The following is an 8,226-nucleotide window of genomic DNA, read 5'->3' as shown; positions in this document are numbered from 1 at the left end:
TGACTTCCTGCTTGTTAGGATGGACTACTCTTGAGCTTGGAGGAGGTGACCCTTTAATATTAACCAGCTTCCTTGGGCCCCTCTTCCCTCCAAGGCCTTATCCCACAGGACTGTACCAAGCAGATCCCTGAAGAGGCCAAAGCCTGGTCTCCTGAAATCCAGCATTGTGATCTTGCTTTTTGCCCTGCTTCCTCCTCTTAGGGTCTGAACTCCAACATCTCATGATCGCTGCATCCAAGGCTGCCTTCGACCTTCACATCCCCAGTGAGCCCCTCCTTTCCTGTTACTATGTCTGCCCATAGCAGACACCCACTACAATGCCACCAATACCAGTCTGCTTTTTAATCCTTACTCATAAGCTCTCAGTTGGTTCATCATCCATCTCCAGAACCATGCACTCCAGCTGCTCTCTCACATAAAGGGAAACTCCCCCTTCTTATCTTCCTGGCCTAAACAGCTTGTATCCCTCCATTGCAACACTCCAGTCATGGGAGCCATCCCACAACATCTCCGTGATCCCAACAAGATTATAGTCCTGCAACTGCACACAAATCTATAAGTCATTATGTTTATTCCCCATGCTGCGTGCATGAGTGTACAGGTGCTTCGGAGAGGCATGCTGATTTCCCAGAATGGGTTTTGGGCACTTACCCATAATGGTGCCTTGTAGGTACTTCCTTGCTTACACGCAAACGCTGGAGGTGGCCCTCCTTCAGCCCTGTTTTTTTAATTTTGTGATCTCTTTGTGTTACATCACTCAAGGCCCTGCACTCGTCAGACCTGTCCATCACTCTCTCACAGGGCTGCTGGTAACTTTCCCCCTCCCCATCATTGCTAGTTTAAAGCCCTCCTTACCAGGTCAGCCATCCTGCTGGCAAGACTACACAGAAAGGCTCACAGAAAATAGCCTGAGAGCTGGCTGCTGGTCAGTTCTGTGTAGCTTTGGAATTGTTCTTTCACTGAAGAGAGAGTCTTGTTCACATGAAAGGGATGTACACAGACTTCAAACAAAATAATTTCCACAAATACTGGAAAAGCTGTTACTTAAACATGTGCACATATTTCCAGGTTAAAAGATGAGATAGAATGTGAATCTTTGTGAACTACTATCTATTAAAATAATACAATAATAGATCTAACTTCTGATAGGTAAATATTAATATTTTTGTGTGTTTCCAGTTCTTAATGTATTTTGGTTTTGTTTATTAATAGAATACTATTATAAAAGTTATTTGTTATTTTTGGGATCTTGTTCAATTTCTTTCTCCATACAGTAGCACACTTATGTGTCTACGGTTATATTTTATTGTTGCTACTTTGTCGTCAGTAGAAGCATCATGTAAACAGTTTGGGAAGATGAAGGCCATCTGCATTCTGCTCTTGCCAGGGAGAAGTATAGTCAGTCAGGGAGGCAGCAACAGAAAAAATTATATGTGGTTAGGGACATTTTGTTAATCAAATAATGAAGAAAGCACACTGCCCATCTACGTAAAGCAGAAGGCAGGCTCCATCTCAGCATCTCAGCAGCAGTTTAGGAACTCTAGCTTCATATTCTAGTTGATGTAACTATTCCATTTACATAATTTATACTTTACCTTGCACACAATCCTTTCCTAGCTAATGGCAAATAGGACTCTGTGCGACATTCCTCACCCATGTGTGTTAATGTCTTTGTATTAAGGCCTGATATCATTAAGAAATTCCTAGCCCTTACCTTCAGAGCTTTTTTCCAAACGTGGAAATTAAATAATGACACCGTACCACCATTTTTCCAGGTGCTGCATTAATGTCATTCTCCAAAACCTGACTAGCAGCCCCAGACAAGTGTCCAAAACCCACTGTACACAGTGTAATTGATCTCTTACAAGTACTTTATTAGTTGTATTACTCCCATCCCCAAGGGGGAATGGCTTTGTGGGATAAATTTCAGGCTAGAAATATGTTGACTCTCTGGACTCACAGGTTCCAGGCTGTGTGACAGACTCAGACCTTCAGCTTTCTGTGGTCAGTCGAGTGACTATCATGTACTTCATTCTGTGTCCAGGTAAGCACTAACTTATAAAGAATGGGTATTGATATATCTGCTAGGATTGCTCATTTGCTCATTGACATTTACTTTGTATCAAGATTAGTGGTACCTTGAAGAATGAAACTGACTTCAAACTTGCCCACAAAAACTCAGCTTTTTTCTTTTTATTGCTGTTCATAAATAGTTTACTGGCCATAGTTAGAGAAATTAAAAGTGCATGTTTCATCAAGCCTGCAGGTGAACGCACGCTGCACCTGCAGGACGCAGTGGCTATGGGATGCTTGCCGAAAGGCAGCATGCGGCCTTGCTCCTCTCCATCCAAGGGCAGGTTATAAATCAAGAATAGCTCCATTTAGAGCAAAAGGCTTCCAGCGGTGCAAAGGGAAGATTAATCAGGACTTTCAGGCTAAAAAACACATCCTGAAAAATCATGTGGCTTGGCATGAAGGTCACACCACAGCTCAAAATCTGGCAAGATGCAGCAACAATTTAGGGAAGAAAGCTGTTCCCTTCCGTGTTGGAACTGCAAACTGGAGTAAAATAAGTTGTGCATGTGGCAAGACATGCACTGGCTGCTCTCCGCTGGATCCGATTAATTATTAATCACTTCAGTGGAGGGGACACCAGGTCTATGGGCAAACGGGAACTGTGGAAACAGGCAGGGCTGAACCACAGGGGACACCAGCGAGCATGGTGGTGGCCGCGGGCCGGTGGCAGCGGCCCAGGCGCCGCTGCCCTCTGTGCCCCTCCGCCCGGGCTGGGCAGTGACCGGCCGTCCCCACGGCTGCCCCGGCGCCTCCCTGCCCGGGACTGCGGGCCGCCGGGCAGCGGCGTCCCACCGCGGCCAGGCGGCGGCGGCCCCGGGGGGAGGTCAGTCTTACCTCGGGCTGACCCGGGTGGATGGCGCCGCTCCCAGGCGCCTCCCGAGAGCGGGACAAGGGGACAAAAGGGTCGGGCCCCTAGTGTGCCGGCGCCGCGCGCATCGGCACGGGGCGGCGCGGCTCGGCCCGGCCCGGCACGGCACGGCACGGCGCAGCAGGGCAGGGCAGAGCAGGGCACGCACCCTCCCCGCCCGCACTGCCGCCCCGCTTGGAGAGCGCGGGGGGGCACTACCGTTCGCCTGTAGCACTGCCGTAGCCTCCCCAGAGGCCGTCTGCCTCGCACTGTCACTTCAGGGAGAGAAAGCACGAGGAGCCTGGTAATACCGCTGCTATTCTTTCCCCTGGGATTCATTTTCCCTCTTCAGGGAGAAAGGATCGCTGAAAACTCCGATGCAGTACCAATGCGGGAAAGGTGCACAAATCATGTGTTAATATATAGCCAGTTATTGGATTTTTCTTTGGGGAATGACTGGAAGAATAGCATTTTGACATGAGTAAATTAAATAAAACTGCTAAAACATGACATTTTTCAAGTGGAACCTCATTCTTCTACTCTGTCCACTTTCATATGATGTTTCTCGGTGTTACCAAAGCATTTAATTCACTGTCTTTTCTTAATCTCAATTTAAAGTTATTTTATCAGGCACCTTGCAAAGGAAGGCTTTTATTGCAAACAAGTGAAATACTCTGATGCTCTCTGTACCTAATTAATGTGCAGGAAACTCAGTTAGGCTCAAATTTTGGACACCTGGCTGCAGCTAAACACTCACTGGTCTCCCTCCTGTTGGGGCAGTAAGGCAATTGTCTACTGGGACCATTCCTGAAACTGTAATCCCAGCAAGGCTTTGTGCTTGCATGGTGGCCTGAAGGAGATGTACTGGGCAGTCTGGATGTGGCTACTGTGTTTTAGAGGATAGGAGAGCTTAGCACTGCAGATGTGAGTCTTGTCATACTAGTTAGTCTCAAGGCCAGAGAATGGTTCCTGGCCTGTTTTACTTACTAGCACTTGTGTACCTAAGAGTCTGCCATCATCTTTTGTGCCACAAAGGTGCTGTCAAACTCTGTTGCCCTAGGGACAGGAGCAAGACAGTTTTGAAAGAACACAGGTATTACAAGCATCCCAGGAGTTTTCACTTCATGCCAGAGCCCAGTTCTCTTGATTCTTTAAGGTAAAAACGAATAATTTCTTAACCTCAATAACAAGCCCTTCCTGTTAAGTAGTGACGTGACACCCTCACTGGCTGTAGCACAAGGAAGGAGTGGGGTATCCTGCTCAGCCCTGTTGATGAGCCTCCTTTTCATCTTGCTTATTGCTAGGTGCCTCAGCTTCCAAGGAGTCATGAGCCCCATGACCTCACTGTTGCAGTCCTCTGTGTGGTTCCCCAAATAATGGTGTTACAGAAGCAATTACTCAGTCTTGCTGTTGGTTTTTTTGTTGTTTTATTATGTTAATAAAATACATAGGTCTACTTCATACCTTGAGGTGGTTGAGACTGTTGGTGGAGACTCTTATTTTTATAAAAGAAAGGGACCACCACAGCACCCGTGCCTGGATTATGCAGGAAGGATCCTGTTGGGATCCTTGTGGCACAGGGCAAGTACAACATATGGCAGCAGCTCTGCCCTACTAAATGGCCTTGTCTTTAACATGAGATCATATCAAGAGTGAGAAAAAAACTCACTGTATGCATGCAGTGTTTGTTCAGTGTTATGATATGCCAACAAAGATGCCAGTCAGCTTTTCACTACATAGATGTTTCTTAACTAAAATCTGAACCTTGTTGACCAGCAACTCATTCCCCATATGGCTCCATGCTGCCATCAAATAATATAGCTTTACGGCTGTTAAAGCAAGAGTCTGCACACAGAAGTTAGCCTATGACACTGTGCTAGTGTAAGAAGACAGTATTTTTGTTTAATAGAAAAATTTCACACATCGTGGCTGACAGAGTTTTGTTAAGGAGAACCCCTGGTCTGGTCACTGACAGAAGGCAGCTTTTGTCAATTCAAGTCTTTGAGAGAGCTAGTGTAATTACACTAGCAGAAAAATTCTGTTCTGTGAGGTTTTTTTTTTTAAAATATATATACATACAAATCTATATTTTTTTATATAGTTATATAAACTGTACTGAAGGTGCAGTTTAACACTGCAGCTCCTCTGGCAGCAAAGCCTCTTTATTAAGTTGCTACCCCAGCATCCCCCAGCACCACAGTTTGCTTCCCCCTGCAGCTGTGCTGCCAGAAGTGATTGCAGACCACCCTGTAAACAGGATAGCTGCTTCACCTGAAGTTGAGTGACTAGACAGTCTAATGGCCCCTATCTAATTGAGCAAGATCATTTCACTGATCCATTTTGCAGTGTGAACAGTTGCATCTGTGCTTCTGAGTGGTTGACAAACTGCTCTGTAGGCATAGAAACAAGGCTTGGTAAGGAAGAATTGAATGTTTTATATAGGGAAGAAAACCTTTGTACAACTGTACGCAAAATCTACTCTCTGATTTACAGTTTGGGGGACTCTAAATCAGAATACAGTGTACCACAGGCAACCTCTTTAATTCTCTTCCTTCTGTTATTTGTAGGATGCCCGTGGCAAGGACTGTCTCTTTTCTTATGTTTGTACATGTACCCACACAACCAGGCTGCCTGGTTCTAGTTCAGAGCTTTCTGTTATTGTTGCAGAAATAATAATGATAGCACTATTACAATACCGTGTAACTTGAACAATACCGTGTTCAAGATTAGGTTGAACGAAATGCTCTACTTTTAAATCTCTCTCCTGCTAACATGGACATCATGGCAGACTATTGTGAAAATAATCCTACACTTAAGATTATACAGTTTGTAAGTAAAAGATATGATGGTCTAAATTTTGGTGCAAGTACCACAACAAAGTGGTGAATAAACTCTGCCTGTGGAGTCAATTTTTTTTTTCTAATGATGTTTGTGGGCAGGAACTCTGGAGCTCGTGGTGGCAGCAACAATAATGCACAAATAATATAAGTTTGCAAATGCCATTTTACATATCCTATTGAAAAGAATCCATGGACAAAGAAACTGTGACAGTTTCATCTTTACTACATTGATCACAAATATTCTTGCCTAAACAGTAAATGCTGGCTTTTCACTGTTTTTTATTTGTGGGGTAGTAGTTTCAAACATAATGTAGGTGATGAGGGTTACTAGTCAATTGCATCTGCACATATAGTTAAAAGTCCAAGTTTTTTTTTTTTTAACAAAATATTATCTTTCTTTCCAGAAATGCTGCTTGCAGTCATATCCAAAGTCTAACAGCCATTATCAGATCCAAAATGTATGGAACGAGTGGCACTAACATTTAAGAATTTCTAAATAATTCAGCATTTTGCCAGCTATTGATATGTTTAGGCAGCAGAGAGACTGTTTAAAATTGGATCTTACTTGGCCAACTCAAGGTGAAAGACCCTTATGTAACTTGGCCATAAAATTTCCAGTCACCTCAATTTATGACATATTCTTCTGTCAATATCTAGTCTAAAACCACTAACCTTCATGAATTTCAGAGCTGTGTAGATTTGATCTGAAATATTTTCTAAATATAATTCTGTATTTACAAACCTTGATGTGCAGCCATGGGCTCAAAATTATCCACTTCCATTGGCTAAGTAGAAAAGGGAAAGGCATAGCTTAGCCCTAACCTAGCCAAGTCTGATCACCCATCAAATAAATGTTTAAGCACTGATGCTTTGTAGGGGCTGACTTCATAAAAGTTTAACAGAAGATTAATGGATAAATTATCAAAATTGATAATTATCAGTAATTGATAAAAGGCAGCTGAACTCCTACAGAGATCCCTTAAAAATGCCCTGACTCCAGAAAAAAAAGCTTGCTGTCTTTAGGACATTAAAATCAGTCACTCATGAATAGCTGATTATTTGGTAGAAGACCGGATGTATTTGTGGGTTAGGGGTTTTTTTGGCTGGCTGGCAATTCTTACTTCCGAGGCTCATGGAACTACATCTTTTACTATTTTGGATTTTTATGTTCACTCCTGAAAAGAAGCAGAAAAGACAATTTTGAAAGAGTCCGTCCTTCCATTGACCTCAGTGGCCTTTATTACCTAGTGGCCTCTAGTACCTAGAGCATTTCCCCTAGCTGTCTCTGGTACTTTGCTGTTGTTTCTGTGGCATTTGGGCTTCTTGTTTCTCCTCAGAGCGCATGCACAACCCTACTCCAGCAATGCCCAACCCCTGTGTTTGTGTTCAGCTCCCAGAGAAATCCCTCCACCCACACAGCTAAGCATCTGACCAGCCATGCATGTGGCCTGTGTTTTGGGCGGTGGCTCCCTATTGCTTCAACAGTTTCGTTGAATAAGGAAATTTAACTACTCCTAATGTGTACTCTGATGAAGGGTAATTGATACACTCAGCAGTTTCAGCTACATTTCATTCAGTGTTAACAGTATTTTCCATTGTAAGTAATGCAAGGATTATTTGCTTGCTTATGCTTCAGCTTGTGGTTGGTCTTTTATAACAATGGAATTAAATGATATGCAAAGTTTAAACCAGCTCCCATTTGCTTGGTGTACTATAAGCCTTTCTCTATTCTGTACTGAACTATGGCAGTGTATGAAAGTATTTATGGGATCGAATCTTTGCTATTTAAAGGTGTACGTTATTTAGGTGCCTGTAATAAAACAAATTAAAGCAGGCACAGTTACCACAGCAATCAGTATTACAGTATATCATAATAGCGTGAAAGGTATTGCACCATATGGAAATAATAATGTCTCCAGAAGACATAAAATATTGCCTTCATCTTACTACTACTAGCATATTTTTAATGCATGGTTGAAAACGATGCTGCTGTTACTTTTGAAAGTGCAAAATTCACAGTTTAACAAATTAATTCCAAATGTAGATTTCTTCTAAGAACTTTGTGTTTTTATATCATCTGTTATTGCCACATCTTGCAGATCCCACAACGTAAGACAGCAGATGACTTAGTTCAAATTATTCTCCATTGTTTTTAATATTTTTAACATCCCAAAGTGGGGGGTGTTTATATGTTTCATAATTTCCAGATTTTTGAGCTGCTATTCTGTTCAGTTGTCTGGAAAAAAATATGATGGCTATTATTAATCTTTTTCAGTCAAAGATGGTTTTGGACCTCTGGTTGGATTATTAAAGCAAAACCGCTCAGTTTTGTTTAGGCGTATTTTCACTTTTTGTTTATATCTAATTGAGAATAGCGAAAAAGATAGTTTTTAAAAGTGTTCCATTGAGTTCCTTCTTTTGGTCACACATACGGATGTGGGAATGACTGTATGACCCACATTT

This window comes from Mycteria americana, chromosome 2 (assembly GCF_035582795.1).
Source record: "Mycteria americana isolate JAX WOST 10 ecotype Jacksonville Zoo and Gardens chromosome 2, USCA_MyAme_1.0, whole genome shotgun sequence".
Lineage (NCBI taxonomy): Eukaryota > Metazoa > Chordata > Aves > Ciconiiformes > Ciconiidae > Mycteria > Mycteria americana.
This window is presented reverse-complemented; position numbering follows the sequence as displayed.